The 18907-nt window shown below is 51.5% G+C and overlaps 1 protein-coding gene across 1 annotated transcript in view; it reads left to right on the top strand.

The window, feature by feature from the left end:
- The window catches only part of LOC119382254 (high-affinity choline transporter 1), a 262537-nt gene that overhangs the window by 149083 nt on the left and 94547 nt on the right, over positions 1–18907 (top strand). The window lies entirely within an intron of this gene.

Raw genomic sequence — 18907 nt, 5'->3', positions numbered from 1 at the left:
CGATGGACCAAGTTTTTGCAGTGCTTAGTGTGTTCTGAAGTGAACTGAAAAACCTGACCCATCCGTCGGTTCTCAATTTGCTTGCGCAAGCATTTGCGTCCTCTGCCAGAGCCGCAATCCTGCGCAAGAGTGTCCTATTCAGTTTTTGACGTTTCCGCCGCTTCAGCAGCCTCCGCTGGTTCTCCCATAGGCGTAACAGGTGGCTGTCTACTGCCGGTGTATCTATGGTTCTTGCTATTTTCTTTGTTGTGTTTGCGTGCACCGATTTATTGTACTCCGACCACGCCGCTCTTGAGTCCGGTACAGAGTCGGGTGGGGGATCTCGTTTCCTGAATTCTGTCCTATCTGTGATCGTCGCGTCACCTATCACTCTGCGCATTGTTGGAGTTGATATGGAGACGGTAATGATGTAATGGTCAATTCCGAGATTTCACTCCAGGTTAGCCCAGGAAGCGTCTTTTATGTTGAAGGTGAAAGTGAGATGTGGGAACGTGTTCCTACTTACGCTGTTTCCCACACTTGTGAGCGCGGTGGGGAGAGTTATTAAACTAAGACCCAGCCCAGACGCAGCATGTTTGAGACACCTTCCCTTCGGTGAGTCTTTCGTATAACCCCATGTGGTGTTGGGTGCGTTAAAGTCACCCAAAACCAAATGGCGGCCCTTGTTGCCTGCGATTTTAACCGTCTCCACGAGGAGCTCGCTAGTCATCGCATTTGTCTTTTGGAGGACTGTATACGTTGACTATTATAGTCCTCGGTTTGCGTCTCCTTTGGGGGAATAAACTGAGAATTTGGTGACTGATCTTGAGACTGTCGACGTACTCTGCCTTTGCCGCAATCATCTTGCTCACCAGTGTGGCTATGCGGGGATAATTTGGGCTTTGAAGAACCTAATATCCTTGCAGCTTCACAATTTCAGGACCATTTTCTGGCAAGCACACTACATCACGTTGAATTGGTGCCGAATTTACATAGCTCTGTAGTGCTGCTGCGCGTTTGTGAAAGGTGCGGCGATTCCACTGCCAGATCTCTAATTGTTCCACACTTTTAGATGCGAAGTATCTTAAGGCCGAGCTCAATCCGGTGGTGGTGGTGCTGGTGGTGTGCGGCGTGACCACCCTTACTGCGCATGCGCATACCCTCTCCACACACCTCCTCTCCACTCCCCTCACCATTCCCCATGCCCTCTACCCCTCTACCCTTTCCCTCTCCACGCACCCCCCCTTCCCCTCTCCCCCTCCCCCCTCCCCTTTCCCTCTCCACTCCCCCTCTCCCCTCTCCCTTCCCCCTCTCCCTTCCCCCTCTCCCTCTCCCCTCCCCCTTTCCACTCTTCCTCTGAAATGCGGGCTAGACATGCCGAAATTCTCTACTGCGCAACGCCGCGATGAGCTCGAGCGCATGCGCGTCCCCTCCCCTTCTCTCTCCTCTCCTACGCTGCCTCCCTCTCGCCCGCCTGTCGACCGCGTTCCCCGCTCGCCCTGTGAGAATTAACGGCCAGGCTAGATGGAACATACGACGCGCGTAGCGTCCCTCTTCGCGTTCCACGACGCGAGGTCGGTAGTATGCCCAACGAACGCCAACGGAACGCGATTGTGCAAATGCTCCGGCTTCGCATCGCCTCATGGTCCCCTTTAGCGGGAGATGGTGTAATGTTTTTCCAATCATTTTCGGCCATGAAGTATGGGAGCTTCGCGTCGTCACGATCCGCCTTTGGGTGTTTGCTACTGCTAGCGGAGGTCGAGCGAGGGCGCTTGTTCATTGCCCTCTGCAAGCTGCCAAAAGCTTCACTTACGTACTGCCTTTGAGTTCTTTAATTCCTCTCCGACGAAAGGTTTTATCTCCATCACGAAATCGGCGAGGAGTTTATTAACGTTAGCTATACCTTCTCTGTTTTCCTGCAACTGCGCCTGTATTTGCCGATGGTCGGGGTTATTTACTGTTGCGTGCGAGGTGGGGGTTCCTTCGAACATTCTCCCTTGCCCTACTTCAGCCGACGACGCGGTTCCCCTCGAATTCGCGGGTTTTAATAATTTTCGTTCTCTTTTGCTCTCACTACACCCTCCGGCTACGCTTTCGGGTCTTGTGGTTGCACTTTAGCCTCTAGCCTTCTCTCTAATGAAGATGTTGCGGCCTGTAAATTATTACGCTCTTCTGCCATTTGTTTTCTGAGTTGTTTGATCTCTTAGGTCAGCCTTTTCTTTTCTTCCAATATTTTCTTATATTGTGGATTTTCTGTTATTGGAGCGTTGGAAGACACTTCCCTCGCGAAGCTCACCTGATATTGTCACGTGGTCGTGACGTCGACGAAGACAGCAGTCAGCACGTCCGAGATGAAACTGTTTATTTGGCCGAACTTGTGGCCGGGAAACTGAAACTCAAACTACAGCAATACACTGATAGCGTCGAACAGAGCGTCGACCGTCGATCAACTGACCAGCGGCCAAGTGCGTCGGCTTTTATACAGGCGCTATCGAACTTTCCAGCGATATCGCTGGTGGCGGCGTTATCTCTCGATAAAGCTGGAACATTCGCGTGCGGCGCCAAATCTTAACAAAACGATCTACTACAGTCCAGAAGCTTCTCGAACACTACTTCACGGACAGCCTCGAGCGTTGATAACCGTCCTTGCTGGTCAAACCCAAAACACATAAAATGAAACAAGAAGTGGGCGTGGCATTGCCCCCCTCTGAAAAAGCATCGTCCCGATGCTTGTGCAAGATGAAAGAAGAGAAAAAAAAACAAGTGCATACATAAATAAATTACAATAACAAAAGTAAAAGTAGAGTCCCCAGGTTCTCTAACGTGCAAAAAACGGCTTAAGGCGCACGACATGAACGACTTCAGGTCGTGCGCGGCGTCGCTGTGAGTTCGTAATGCCGTCCGGGATGACCTCGTAGTCAAGAGCGCCGAGACGTCGAAGAACCTTGTATGGGCCGAAGTATCGCCGAAGGAGTTTTTCGCTAAGCCCACGTCGGCGTATAGGCGTCCAGACCCAGACACGGTCACCGGGCTGGTATTCCACGAAGCGTCGTCGAAGATTGTAGCGACGGCTGTCTGTGTGCTGCTGGGTCTTGATGCGCAGGCGGGCGAGCTGTCGAGCTTCCTCGGCACGTTGTAAGTAAGCGGCGTCGTCGAGGTTTTCTTCGTCGGTGACGTTCGGTAGCATGGCGTCGAGCGTCGTCGCCGGGCTCCTTCCGTAGACCAACTTGTACGGCGTCATCTGCGTAGTTTCTTGGACGGCCGTGTTGTAAGCGAAGGTCACGTACGGAAGGACGGCGTCCCACGTCTTGTGCTCAACGTCGACGTACATGGCCAGCATGTCGGCGATGGTCTTATTTAGACGCTCGGTGAGGCCATTGGTCTGCGGGTGGTAGGCGGTGGTGCGGCGGTGGCTCGTCTCGCTGTATTTTAAGATCGCCTGAGTTAGGTCCGCAGTAAAGGCGGTACCTCTGTCTGTGATGAGGACCTCTGGGGCGCCATGTCGCAAGACGATGTTCTCCACGAAGAACTTGGCTACCTCGGCGGCACTGCCTTTGGGCAAGGCCTTTGTCTCGGCGTAGCGGGTGAGGTAGTCAGTTGCTACGACGATCCACTTGTTGCCGGAAGTCGACGTTGGGAACGGCCCCAGTAGGTCCATCCCGATTTGCTGGAATGGCCGGTGAGGTGGTTCGATTGGCTGCAGAAGTCCCGCGGGCCTCGTCGGTGGTGTCTTCCGTCGCTGGCAATCTCGGCAAGTCTTAACGTAGTGGGCGACGTCGGCAGCAAGGCGTGGCCAGTAGTATTTTTCCTGTATTCGGGCGAGCGTGCGGGCAACACCGAGGTGCCCAGCCGTCGGGTCGTCGTGTAGGGCCTGGAGGACCTCTGGTCGCAATGATGAGGGCACGACAAGAAGGTAGTCGGTTCGAAGTGCCGAAAAGTTCTTCTTCATGAGAACGCCGTTTCGTAAGAAAAACGACGACAGTGCTCGCTTGAATACCTTCGGAACGACGGCGCTCTTGCACTCGAGGTACTCCATAAGGCCCCCCAGTTCCGCGTCGGCTCGCTGCCTTTCGGCGAAGTCGTCGGCACTTATAGTTCCGAGGAAGCAGTCGTCGTCGTCCTCTTGCGGCGGCGCGTCGACGGGGGCTCGGGACAGGCAGTCGGCGTCAGAGTGTTTTCGTCCGCACTTGTACACGACGGTAATGTCAAATTCTTGAAGCCTCAGACTCTATCGTGCGAGACGACCTGAAGGGTCCTTCAAGTTAGCTAGCCAACATAAGGCGTGATGGTCACTGACAACTTTGAAGGGCCTGCCATAGAGGTAGGGACGAAACTTTGACGTAGCCCAGATGATGGCAAGGCATTCCTTTTCTGTTGTGGAATAGTTGGCTTCTGCATTGGATAGTGACCGGCTAGCATAACTGATAACCCTTTCAAGCCCGTCAGTCTTTTGCACAAGGACGGCACCGAGTCCTACGCTGCTTGCGTCGGTGTGTATTTGCGTATCGGCGCAATCGTCGAAATGCGCAAGTATGGGTGGCGTCTGCAGGCGTCGTTTAAGTTCTTGAAATGCTTGCACTTGCGCCGTTTCCCACCTGAATTCCACGTTAGCCTTCGTGAGAAAGCGTCAGTGGTTCGGCGATCCGTGAAAAGTTTTTGACGAAGCGTCTCTAATAGGCGCATAAGCCGAGAAATCGGCGCACGACCGATGTCGGTGGGTGGCGCGAAGTCGGCGATGGCAGCTGTTTTCCGCGGGTCTGGGCGCACTCCAGACTTGCTGATCACATGACCCAGAAACAGGAGCTCGTCGTATGCGAATCGGCGCTTTTCTGGCTTCAGGGTCAGTCCAGAGGTCTTGATTGCTTGAAGTACTGCCTCAAGCCGCCGTAGATGCTCGTCGAAGGTCGAGGAAAACACGACGACGTCGTCCAAATACACAAGGCACGTCTGCCACTTCAATCCGGCCAGTACGGTATCCATGACGCGCTGGAACGTCGCAGGTGCCGAGCAAAGACCGAAAGGCATGACCTTGAACTCAAAGAGGCCGTCGGGCGTTATAAAAGCGGTCTTTTCTCGGTCTCTTTCGTCTACTTCGATCTGCCAATAGCCGGTCTTGAGGTCCATCGACGAAAAGTATGTCGCGTTGTGAAGTCGATCCAGGGTGTCGTCTATCCGTGGGAGGGGGTACACGTCCTTCTTCGTGATTTTATTCAGGCGCCGATAATCAACGCAGAAGCGCAGTGTCCCGTCCTTCTTCTTCACTAACACCACGGGTGACGCCCACGGACTCTTTGAAGGCTGGACGATGTCGTCGCGAAGCATTTCGTCCACTTGTTTCTTTATGGCCTCACGTTCTCGCGTCGAAACTCTGTAGGGGCTCTGTCGGAGTGGTCGAGAATTTTCTTCTGTTATAATGCGGTGCTTAGCAAGGGGCGTTTGTCGGACCCGAGCTGACGACGAGAAACAGTCCTTGTATTGCAGGAGCAGGGTTTTGAGCTGGTCTTGCTTGATCTTCGGAAGGTTCGGGTTGACGTCAAAATCCGGTTCGGGACCTATATTCGTCGAAGCAGGTTCGGCAGCATCGAAGAGGGCGAAAGCATCGCTGGCGGCTACACATTCGTCGATGTAGGCAACCGTCGCACCCATGTTGAGGTGCCTATATTCGTGGCTGAAGTTTGTCAGCAGTACCTTTGCTTGACCGTCATGCAGCTCGGCGATACCTCTTGCGACGCAAATTTGACGGTTAAGGAGTAGTTGCTGATCGCCGTCGAGTACGCCTTCAAGGTTCGCAGGTTTTTCGGTGCCGACGGAAATAATGACGCTGGAGCGCGGCGGAACGGTCACCTGATCTTCTATCACCTTCAGTGCATGGTTCCCTGGCGTCGCGTGGGGTGGGAGCGCTTTGTCTGAGGTTAGTGTTATCGACTCAGACCTCAGGTCGATAACGGCGCCGTGGTCACTTAGGAAGTCCATTCCGAGTATCACATCCCTGGAGCAGTTTCGTATGATTACAAAGCTCGCAGGATAAGTCCGGTTATCGATGGTGACTCTCGCCGTGCAGACACCAATCGGCGTTATCAGGTGGCCTCCAGCTGTCCGGATTTCGGGTCCACTCCAAGCGGTCTTTACTTTCTTCAGCTTGGTGGCGAATGCCCCACTGACGACGGAATAGTCGGCTCCGGTGTCGACGAGAGCTGTGACGCTGTGGCCATCGATAAGAACATCGAGGTCGCTAGTCCGTCGTCTTGCGTTGCGGTTAGGTCGTGGCGTCGGATCACGGCTTCGTCGATTGGTCCCGCTGTTTCGAAGTTGCGTCGTCAGGTTTTCTTCGGGCCGCGAAATTTCGTCGTGAGGGTTCCGTCCAGTTTGCGTCGTGTTCTCAAGGTCTCGTCGCGTTGTCGTCGTCGGCGGCCGCGGAGGGTCTTCGGCATTTCGTCGTACAGCAACCGCACCTCCATCGGTTGCTGCCCTTAGTTTCCCGGATACGGGCTAGGCGACCGGCCCCGGTTTGGGCCAGTGTACTGCCGGCGGTGCGGTGGCATGTAGCGGCCGGGCGACGGTGATCGGGAAGGTCGTAGTTCTTGCCACTGTGTTCCGGTGAGGTAGTCGTCTATGTCGCGAGGCCGTTCGCCTGGCTGCGGGCGCGGCGCGTTGATGGCTAATCCGCGTAGCCCCATCTGTCGGTATTGGCAGCGGCGGTACGTGTGGCCGGCCTCCCCGCAGTGGTAGCAGAGCAGGCGGTTGTCAGGGGCACGCCAAACGTCGGTCTTTCGGGGGGCGCATCCTTGTCCTGTCGGCGGGCGGTATGGCGTCGCTGGTGGTGGCGGCGGTGTCTGGCGGCGGAACTGCTGCGGCGGCGCGGCGTCTTGACGCGGGCGAGGAGGGGGGGCGTTGCGTCGGGCTGCAGCAGCATAGTTCATTGCTTGCAGCTGCGGCTGCGCTGCATGGGGGGTGCCCAGCGACTGCTGGATTTCCTCGCGGACCATGTCGGCGATCGAATCCACTTGAGGCTGCGCTGAAGGCAACAGCTTGCGCAGCTCCTCCCGCACTATCGCTCTGATGGTTTCCCGTAGGTCGTCGGTGCCTAGCGAGTGCGCGTCGGTGTAGCCTGTCGACAGGGTTGAGCGGTTGTAATGCTTCGTCCTAATCTCGAGGGATTTTTCAATTGTTGTAGCCTCCTTTAGGAATTCGGTGACAGTTTTCGGTGGGTTCCGCACCAATCCTGCAAACAGGTCTTGTTTCACTCCCCGCATAAGGAAGCGCACCTTTTTTTCCTCAGGCATGGCAGCATCGGCCAGGCGGAAAAGTCGCGTCATCTCTTCCGTGTAGATAGTGACCGTCTCATTCGTTAGCTGTGCTCTTGTCTCCAGCAAAGCAGCGGCCTTTTCCTTGCGGACGATGCTGAACGTCGTCCGAAAGAGGTCCCAGGATTGAATGCTCGATTCATGGTTTTCGAACCACGTCTTCGCGGCGTCTTCTAAGTAGAAGTAGACGTGGCGCAGCTTCTCTTCAGTGTCCCAGTGGTTGAAGGTGGCGACTCGCTCGTACGTCTCCAGCCAGCTCTCCGGGTCTTCAAACGACGATCCACGGAATGTTGGTGGCTCCCTTGGCTGCTGCATCACTACTGTTGTAGGCGGCAGGGGGTCTGTCATCGTCTCGGCGGTCGATGTGACGGTCTTCGGCTGCCTGGCGTTTTCGGGAAGGAGCCCGTACTCTGGTTGTAGTTCCTTCTGCCGGCGACTGGTTCGAGGATCCGCGTTGTCCTTAGAGTCGTCTTCTTCGCGGCTTGGGCTTGGGTCAGCGCTCCGCGGTGGCGTCCGGATCATGAAGCAGCACCTCCACCAGATGTCACGTGGTCGTGACGTCGACGAAGACAGCAGTCAGCACGTCCGAGATGAAACTGTTTATTTGGCCGAACTTGTGGCCGGGAAACTGAAACTCAAACTACAGCAATACACTGATAGCGTCGAACAGAGCGTCGACCGTCGATCAACTGACCAGCGGCCAAGTGCGTCGGCTTTTATACAGGCGCATTCGAACTTTCCAGCGATATCGCTGGTGGCGGCGTTATCTCTCGATAAAGCTGGAACATTCGCGTGCGGCGCGAAATCTTAACAAAACGATCTACTACAGTCGAGAAGCTTCTCGAACACTACTTCACGGACAGCCTCGAGCGTTGAAAACCGTCCTTGCTGGTCAAACCCAAAAAACATAAAATGAAACAAGAAGTGGGCGTGGCAATATGTATTTGTCCGGCTTGCGCTTCTTCTGTTCCCTGGAAGAACCCGCCCTGTGCAGAGACCCTCCACCCTTTGTCTGGTTCTGTAGGCTGGATTTCCCGGAGGCCGGAGGTGGCGTGTTGTTGTTTTGCCAGTGGTTCCTTGAGTGGGATCTCGATCGCAACCATGATCGGGATCTTGATCGGGATCGGGATTTTGATCTTGGCTGGCGCTGTTCCTGCCGGTCCGAGCCGAACCATCGAGTCTTGTGCAGTTCTAGTTGAGGGAATTCTCCAGATGACATGACATCGCCGGTCCATTCAGGTTGATATTCCCTCTCTTTGTCTGGTCTATCCTCGATTTTCTGGGAGGCGCAACGCTCCTAAGTTTTTTCTTGCACAGACTATCTCCCGTGGGGTGTTCACCGTCACAGATGACACATTTAGGGGTGCTGTCATGCCCTTGCATTGGTAGTATTGCCCCGCACTTGAGGCACACGTTGACATTTGGAGTTGGACAAACGTCCGTGCGGTGTCCGTTTAAGAGGCATATCTTGCAGACCTGTACTGTTGACTTGTATGGGTAGCAGATTAACTCGGCCCCATTATGTACACACTTCGCGGCAGTACACTGCCCGTGAATGCGATAATCGCCGTCTTTGACGAACCCAACATTCTTGCTCTCTCAATCTTCACCCCTTGCGTTCGAACACGTAGGTTCTCCATAAGCTCATCCTGCGAAGTTCCGGCTGGTATTCCGTGAACTATTCCCCGCAGGACGCCTTCGGGGTCGGCCACGTATGCATTGAAGGCGTGAATTTGTCCCCTGATTTTAATTGGCGGATATCTCGCAGCGTACTCGCCACTTCCACGCTTGGCGTAGATATGATTATAATGTTTGATCCTGGGTGAATCCGCAACAGAAAGTTGTTGCCGTCGAAACTTCGTTGGCAGACATCTATCACAGCCCTGGAGAGTTCCAGCCCCAACATGTTTTTCACCCAGAGACCCTTATGCGGCCTCAGGATTATCTTGACATCCTCTTTTGTCAAAGGAGGCGGGCGGCGTCGTTTCATCCGTCAGAAACCCTGCCTGGCTTGACTTTTTTTCTTTTTCGGGGAGTGGGTCGCTTTTGGATTGCTCGTTGGTGTTCACAGCCTTCTCCGTCTGGGATTGCTGCTTTTTTAACTGGTTCTTCTTTTTCCTGCGCGAGAGGACGGTATGCCAAGCGTCCTCTGTCCATGCGCGGCCTTCCGAACAGGTCGCGTCGCTATCTTTGTTTCCGAGAGCCGCGTCGGCAGACGCCGGCTCCTCATGGGAACTGTCTGTGGAGACGCGACTCCGCTCGCGTCATCGTCGGTGGTGAGTAATTCCGGCGTCCGAGAGGGCCGGGAAGCTCTTCATCGACTTCCATATGGCGAAAAAAAAAGGCGCTCAAGCGCGGCTAGTCATGCTTGGCCGAATAAAAGAAAAGGTTCTGAAGGAAAAAATTGTAGCGCAGAGCAACACACGGACAGACAGAGAGGACGGGACTGGCGCTTCCAGTCCGCTATCCAGTCGACGCGCGACGCCGGCCTCTCTGTCTGTCCGTGTGTTGCTCTGCGCTACAATTTTTTCCTTCAGAAGTCATGCACCAACTAGCCCAACAAAACGCATTGCAAAGCCAAAAGAAAAGGTGGCCGCAGCTTCTGCCGAGTTACTCGTAGCTCTTAGGCTGATACATTTTACGCCGGCTTTTTGTCGTGTTACACAAAAGCTCACGAAGGTGAACTGAATATCGCTCCCCTCGAGTCCTTGTGCCGTGGTAGCAAAGCAAGTGTCCAAAGTTCACTGCCTGCTAGTCCATGCGCCCACACACACCACAAAACCGTCGTACCCCGCACGTCGGAGGTCTCTCGCGACGCGCGACGCCGGCCGGCCGTTGTCGTTATAGTGAGCGTCTTGACATGTTCATCCAATCTTCCTGCAATGGTTTCTTCTCGTAAATTTGGTCATGGCCCGAGATCTTGATATCTGCGGAATCCTCGCAACTTCGCGAAGTGTAATATACGATCTGTAGATGGGTTTCAGCGACCGTGCCCCTTGAAAACCTGTCAGAAAGCGGAGCGCAGTGACAGTAGATCTTCACTGCTCGGCGCCCCCTGGTGGTCCCTCTTCTTAAGAGAATATTTCAGCCAATAAATATGAGGGACATATCGTTAGGCCAATGAAACAACGCACTTGCGAAAAAATTCGGCAGATCCCACGTACCGTGGGAGTCGATGTTATGCGAAGCATGCGGCGGGAATGTGTAAATTTTATACTCACACATATATGTTGAAGAGCCCCATATGTGTTATATAAACAGTTCTTTACGGTTGGGTAACGCTGCCAACGGCAACGTGGGTATTACCAACACCGGAAGCGGTAAGCTGATATGTAGTGCTTATACTTATCCCTTGTGATGGAGAACGCACGCACGTTTCACGAACCTGTGTGCATGTGTGGAAGACGTTCTTGACTGTTCTTGAACAAGGTCATCATCACCGTGATCAGTGAGCACCAGCAGCTGGTCCTGACTTGTTAAAGGATCCGGTCGTGAACGCGGGTACATGTGTAGTGAAGTATGTGGTATAGTAGAGCTGTTGTAATTCGCGGAAGCCTCGGTAATTTCGTCGCCAAATTGTGAGTAGGTAGAGCTGGCGACATCTCGAAACACGAAACCACCCTTCGCGTTGGTGAGGTATAGGCCGTCGAGGCTGGTAGGCCTAAATAGTGCTACGTAAACCAACATCAGTGGATGGCGCTTGTCATATTAGTAGAATACCTGGGCGTGTGGCCTACGTTTCCTAGTCTACGAAGCGGCTGTCAATCAATCTGGCATCATCATCGGTCAACATGAGGCCATCACCCAGCCTCGTAAGAAATGAAGAGGACACTGTGTGATTCTGGCAGACGAAGTGCACTTTACAGTGCGGTGATGTAGGTTTCATATGTAACTTTCGTTAATATACTCCTCCAGGGTCGAGCAATGCTTCGATATAGCTTGCTGAGTCATATGAATAAAATGTGATGTTTATTAGACTGCTATAAAAGGGGAGCCAATACTGGAACCACAGACGTTAATCTGATATGAAGCCTGTATCGTAGGAGTACACATCCTAGGAGCCCCGCCACGGTGGTATAGTGGTTATGGCGCTCGACTGCTGACCCGAAGGTCGCGGGATCGAATCCCGGCCGCGGCGGCTGCATTTTCGATGGAGGCGAAAATGTTTGAGGCCCGTGTACTTAGATTTAGGTGCACGTTAAAGAACCCCAGGTGGTCGAAATTTCCGGCGCCCTCCACTACGGCGTCTCTCATAATCATATGGTGGTTTTGGGACGTTAAACCCCAGATATTATTATATATTACACATCCTAGGAGTATCATGTGGTGCTCATTGCTTTCTTGTAAAATTAGATAGTGCGCACCACAACCATAATTGACGTTGCACAGACATTACGCCTGCGTAGGCTATTTTTCCAAACCACTTTATAGACCTGGCGTGGCTCAGTGGTAGAATACCCGATTGCCACGCCGAATGCTTGGGTTCGATTCCCGCTGGAATCCTAACGTTCATTCTTTCCATTCGTCAAGTCAACGCTGCCGATGTTGGTTTCTCTTAACACTCTCGCATTTAAGTTACCAATGTCTGTTCTCGCCGTTCCTGGGTAAATATAAACTGCCAATCACCTGTGGCGCATACCCGTACACCGCGGCCCGTGGCAAACGAGTATGTGCCACACGTGTCTAGTGGAAAGGGTGTGACGCCGTACGCGACAGGATTTTTATATTATTCATGTCATGACCTGACAATCATATTCGTCAATTCATCGTACCTTCCATGCCAATTTTGGTTGACACAGGGTTAAGGAGGCGATCATGAGAGCACCCAGACGTAGGCGGCTAGATAGATAGATACGTAGACAGAAACGCTCAAAATGCCAAAGGTTGGCTAAGAAATTCTTCGCATTTAAAAATAAGTTTCGTGAATTCGGCTCCAGAGCTTCTTAACACGGAACTACAGAGTAGACACCAGGAAGTGGTGACTGCAACTGCTACAGTCATGGTTTCGTGGTAGAGGTGTGCGCCGCCGCCGCCGCCGCCTGTTTTTGGTCACGCCAATCGCGCCGCCGCTGATGTCCCGAGAGAGATCACGCTGCCGCCGCCGCCGCCGCGCAATAATTGCGGCGCGCCGCCGTTAGTCTTTTCCTTTAATTCGAATGGAGAATATGGAAATAAAATAAAGCACTTCACCGGAGGAGCTCTTCTCGGTGTGTCCATGAAATGAACTGTCCATTTCAGCGGCCGCTGAAGCGCGCCCCCTGTTTCCGGTTCTTATTCTGCAGCGCCATCACTACATCACGAAGCTTTCAAACACTCTCGACACAAATGATAGGCACGGAATGCGCTTAAATGCAACGAACGCAGCCCTCAGAGATCCAATTTTCGGTGCACACGTCTTCTGATCGTGTTAGCCATCAATTTAGGTTTAATGCGAGTGCTCGTCTAACGCAGCTGTAAGGTCGGCACGCATTCCCTGCATCGTTCTCCAACATCTGGGACACATTCATATGCAAATTCAGACTTGAAAAGTTCCTGTTTCTGTGCATTTCATCCACTCTCTTACACTAGGAATGTGCTGGCGGGTTCAGTGCTGCGACGTGGTCAAGAGCGAGGTGACATCACGCCTCACCGCTTTTTCGAATCACTGAATGCGCTTTGCCGAAATGGACTGTGGACATCTCCTTTGGATGAACGCATCGTGAATAGCTCCCCAGAAGTTTTAGTATCGTTTTCTTCTCCAGAAATATCACGAGTATTGTTACGTGAAATACGTGGCGCAAGGCTGCAACTGAGAAGAAACAAGAAGAGACAGAAAGAACGCCAACTCACAACTAAGTTTATTTTCATGAAGCGTTCACAATATAAAGGCTCTTGGCGGACATGCGCAGAACATTTCCTTTACCGCAGCTGCAGGCATGAACAGACGAGGTTTAAAAAATCGCAATCATGATATCTGGAAACCAGCAACAAACAGATGTATCCTAATGTAAAGACGTCGAAAAAAACAAAAACAGAAACACAAATTTGCGCGAAGGTCGAGCAAAAAACCACAAAAAGACTGACAGACACTTCGTAGCCAACCATCTAAAGTACATCTAGATCCAACAATTGGAATTCACTACTATACAGCAAAACTGACGGCACGCTGATGCAAGAATCACCTTTCTTCCTTATGTGAAAGGCTTCAAGTAACTCCCGCACCAGCGCATCCCGGCTCCTTCCAAGTAGTCGCGTGCGATCGAACTGCGGTGAGCATTCACACGAAGCACAGTGGAAGGGTAAATGCGACCCTGTTACATTCCTAATTGATAAAGAATGCTCGCTTAAACTGTCATTTGTACAGCGCCCTGTCTGGCCTATGTCGTCCTTGCCACAGCTCAGGGGAATTTCATAAACAGTGCCCACGGCACAACGCAGAAAGGGCTTTGCATGCTTCTTATCGCACGCCGCCTTGGCACTTCTCGAAGAAATGCGGGCACAGAGCCTTGAAAGCTTATTCGGAGCAGAGAAGACCACCGGCACATGGTGCCGATTTGCAACATTTTTCAGGTTGTCGGAGATTTTGTGCATGTATGGTATAACATGCGGTCTTTTTCTCTGTCCTTGCAATGGCTCTGGCCTCCTGCGTTCCCCTTTCAGCCTCTGAAGCAACGTTTCGGACACACTAAGACCGAATAAGGAAACCCGGCTGCAGTAAGCCGCGATAACTGACAGGAAATACTATCACACACTGTGTGCTCGCATGACTTGGACAGCGCAGAACGAAAACACATAGCAGCTACAGCCATCTTTACCACTTTCGAATGTGCAGAATCATATGAAAGAAGTTCTTTTCTCGTTCTAATAATAATAATAATAATATCTGGGGTTTAACGTCCCAAAACCACGATATGATTATGAGAGACGCCCTTTTCTCGTTCTAGAGCTGAACTTCCAACAGACATGACCCTCGCCCAATGTCAAGTTAATGTCTAAAAACTGCAAGCTCTTGTCAATGGGGAGTTCATGGGTAAAGAACAAGCATGTTCCATGTTGTCGGAACAGGTTCAAAACCAAATCTACCTCGCTAGAGTGCGCTACAGGGTTAGTAGAAGTTAACACCACGAGGAAATCGTACACATATCTAAAAATCTTAGGGACTTTGCCTGCTGGGTCAACGGCATTTGCTGAAGCACGATCATAAGACGGCAAAAATATGCCGCACAAAACAGGTGCAACGCAGGAGCCAATGCAAATGCCCTTTCTTTGAACAAACAAATCATTATTAAAAGAGACAAGGGTGCTACAAAGGTAAAATTCTAAAAGTGACGTGAAATTGGAAACGGATTGGCCAGACGTATTGACAAACGTTGTGCCACCATGCTCCTCGATACAGTCCCTTACACAGGATAAAAGTTCATTATGAGGCACCGAATAAAACTGGTCCTCAACGTCAATCGAAAAAAGATAACTGATGTCACTTCTGCTTTTCAAGAAATCTATGACGTCAGAAGAGCTTTTTTGTTGCGAAACGATCTGCAAACGCTAACGTATTTAAATTCCTCAACAGATAGCGACTCCCTTGCAACTGCCAAGTACCATTTTCCGTCACAATTGACCTAAAAGGCATGTCAATTTTGTTCGTTTTTACATTGAAAAAGACTTCCAAGGAAGTGTTCTTGCATTCTGAAACTGATTTAGCACGGTTGTCTGAATTAAAACTCTTGCACAATTCAATAGCACGACCTTTGACGGTTTGACAGTTGTAAGCAGAAAATTCTTCATAATAGCAGAACTGGCTTTGTCCTGGAAAATGGAAGTAGGCATAACCGCAAATCCACCTTCTTTGTCTGCCTGAAGAAGGGAAAGTTCATGCTCCTTGAAGTACGAGACAACTCCCCTCGTGGTCAACTTGGGACGGTCATTTCTACGGTTCCGCAGAAGCAAGTCCGCACCTTCAAGCAGACACCACTCGCGATTTTCCTCGTCAGCACTACGGGAAATACCTCGGTTCAGGGTAAGCAATTCGTGGGCTCAGACCTTGGGAACAACACTGAACTTTGGCCCTTTCTTGAGCACCGAAGCAACCTTCTCAGGAAGAGACACATTCCCAAGGACTGTTAAATTGTCCGGCTTCGGTGGTCGCTTGGTCTGGAGCTTGGGAAGCCGAACCAAGATGCACTGCCACCAGTACTCCCTTGTGTCATTCGCTGACCGACGAAAGAACCGCAGTTGACTTTCAGCTATTATTCCCGGGAACCTAGAAAAACACCACAGCCGCAGCAGGTCCTGGTATAGGCGTACTTGCCTCTAAAGTTCCGACTTAAGAATTTTTCAGATGCGTATAGCGTGGCCAAACGAGGGATGAACAGGACCAAAAAGCATTATGACGTCGTTGGGTATTAATCCTTTTATTAAGCAATAAGCAATAAACCTGGCACGGCAAGAAGCAGAAGCGATCAAGCGCACGTAGTCCTGAGCCTGAGTAGGTACAACAGACAGGAAAGGGTCCCTTGTAGTTGCAACCTTGTGCCACGTATATCAAGTAACGATGCACCAACTAGCCCAACATAACGTACTGCTGAATCACGAGTATTGCTTGACCTTAACGCTGCCGTGTCCATCAGCCTTAAAGGGCGACGACCCAACTCGCTGGATAGCATATTCTTGGAGTCTTGGACCTAGTACACTGTGCATAAATAAATAAAATAGATAAGTAATGTATATAGTTCGGTGCGTCAGTATACTTTTTCCTTTCATTCTTACTCGAGTAAATTGATACCTAAATAAAGAAGTAAAGAGAATGGCAAACGGGATGTAGCCATAGACAGGAAGTTTCGTCTGTTTCCTTTTGTCTCATCTCAGTGGCATGTAACTGTTTTGTACACATGCCAGAATAAAGTATTATTATTGTTATTATTATTAAATATAGCTGAGCTAGTTGGTAGGTATTCATGTTAAGAAGGCATGACGTGGAAACACGGACGTAAGAGAAAAGTCGAAGAAAAAACAGCTATCTCTCACGTAGTATCTACTCGCACTTGATTGATAGGTATGGTCTCTTACGTGCGAATGCGCAGATAAATATGTGTGTCCATCTTCGGTTCCGCCGCTGTGTGATTTTCGCTTGTTAGCGGCGTTACTGGTATATTCACTACTCTCCTGTGTCCGTGTTTGCACGCCCTGTTTTTATAAAGGGCCCCTAACAGCCTCTGAAAATGCAACAAAAAACGAAAAGAATGAGCGCGTTATTCACTCTTGGCGTTTCCTGTCTTTTGGTGCACTTCGTGATGCCAGAACAGTGATTCACGTGACATCATCAGTGTACATACTCTCGATTGGTCCATATACGAGAAATAACAGTTGTGAATTGTCTCCCATACTGCTTTGCTATGCAGCCGCCCACCTGCTCTAGCTTCTCTCGCACAACTATCGTGCGTGATTAACTGATTTCGCTCCATTTTGTGTGTTTGCGGCCGCGAATCCAGAGATAACATACCGTAGCCGACAAGCGCGAAATCATGACAGGTTCAACGCTTAGTGCTGACATTGTACGCGTGCTTTACGAAGAAATAAGTGGCGAGGAGATGTCCCCTGTAAGAAGGGTACTGAAGGCGAGAACGAAACCAATGGAAAAGGCGCCGGAATATATGATCCTTCCAACGGACGCACTCTTTACAGCGGAGACGATGCAGCTTTCCAGGAAAAAGGCGAGTCCGCTTCGACGGCTTTTTGTATATTTCTTTATTGCGTTAGCAATTGTATGGACACTCAGGACAGGTTGTCACCGTCGCCGTCATGTTCCGTATAAACTGTAAATCGATAACATTGCTCCGCGCATTGCATGTTCTACCCGCGAGTAAAAGCTCGCGAGCGTTGGCAAGGAACGTGACTAAAGCAGAGATGAAACAAGCTGGCCATCTCCGCCACACGGAATAACAGCAACCCTCGTGCGAGGCCTGCCGTCGATTGCTCCTCAAGCAGAAGGAAACGCCCCGCCCGTCATTTGCTGGGCGAAGGAGCAGGAAGGGATGTCTGGGGAGAGGGACTGCGTAACTCGAGCAGCAACTGTGAAATTTGACTATAAGGGCACGGTCGAGAGCGCTGGCACGCGTGCTATTTCGGCAGACATCCCCCAGCGAACGGCTCGTATACCTTCTACGCACTGTGAGCGCTGTGATCTCACTGCTTCGCGCTCGGACCACTGATACGACAAACTGACCGAAAACCGCTTCTCTTCCTGGGAGCGGCCGTATTGGCATACACCAGCATTTTGTAGACTTAAGTGAGATCGGAGCAAAAAGAGTTAGCTGCTAGCCCTCGTTCATGTAACATTACGGTGTGTCCTTATCGCATTCACTGCTTCGCCCTCCCCCCCCCCCCTCCCCCCACGCCGCGCCGCCGCCGGTCCGATGAACCCCGCGCCGTTCACGTGCCGCCGCCAGTGATTTTGGGTCCGGCGCACATGTCTACTTCGTGGTGTCTTTAGCAAGACGTTTTTGGGCTATTCAGCTTTCCATGATCACTAAAAAGACTAGAGCTCAAAAACGACGATCACGGAGATGAAGGTAGGCAACAGGCTGGCGCTACGAGCGTCTTTGTGTCGTCTACTTTCCTTACTCTTTTTCTTGATAGCGTTTTCAACTCTGAGCACCGTCATTATTATCGAAGATCAAGTCTATGAAATAACGAGAATTCAATACCAAATGGAGTCGCTAGTAAAAGCTGGGTCTGTCACCTAAATAGCATTGTCACCACATTCAATAAATGTAATCACGACAGTCCGTGCCTTTCTGTATTGTCATGGAACGGAACCCCAGGCCAGTGCCTAGAAGTGACTGTCGCTGGCTAGTTTATTTTTACTTTAAACAGAACTGCAACTTATTCTTCAACATAATTATAGCTTACACTGACACGATGTGCAAAATTAGATATTTTTCTCATTAGGTGATGTTATTTTAAATGAGTCACGCCCTTTTATTTTAGATGCGAAGCATTTCTTGCTCGGGAGTATGTCCCGCGGCGTTGGCCTGGTACACCGCACTAACACTACGCGTGCGCAACTCTCCACTTTCCCTCTCTCCAAAAGCTGCGCGTTACTCTCTCCACTTCTGTACCAGCACCTGCTTGCGCTTCTCCTGCGTTCTCGCTTCTGCTCTCGCGGCGCATGCGCTACTCTCCTCTCCTTTATGTGGTAGAGCGCTGCGGACGTTCAGTCCAGCGCTTGCTTCGGTTGTCTCCTCTGAAATCTGGGCTCGACATGCCGAAATTATCTCCTGCGCGGCGCCGCAATGATCGCCAGCGCATGCGCGTCCCCTCCTCCTCTCTCTCCTCTCCTACGCTGCCCCCTCTCTCTCCTCTCCTACGCTGCCCCTCTCTCGCGCGCCTGTCGACCGTGTTCCCCACTCACCCTGTGAGAATTAACGGCCAGGCTAGAGGGAAGACACGACGCGCGTAGTGTTCCTCTTCACGTTCCACGACGCGAGGTGGTAGCATGCCCGAGGTCGGTAGCATGCCCAACGAACGCCAACGGAACGCGATCGTGCAAGTGCTCCTGCTTCGCGTCGCCTCATGGTCCCCTTTAGCGGTAGATGGTGTAATTCTTTTACTTACAGCCATGGCTACTATCCCGTAGCCTCAAGCTA

This window comes from Rhipicephalus sanguineus, chromosome 2, assembly GCF_013339695.2.
Source record: "Rhipicephalus sanguineus isolate Rsan-2018 chromosome 2, BIME_Rsan_1.4, whole genome shotgun sequence".
In the NCBI taxonomy this organism is placed as follows: Eukaryota; Metazoa; Arthropoda; class Arachnida; order Ixodida; family Ixodidae; genus Rhipicephalus; species Rhipicephalus sanguineus.
Note: the sequence above shows the minus strand (reverse complement) of the source record. Positions and strands in the feature narration are given on the sequence as shown.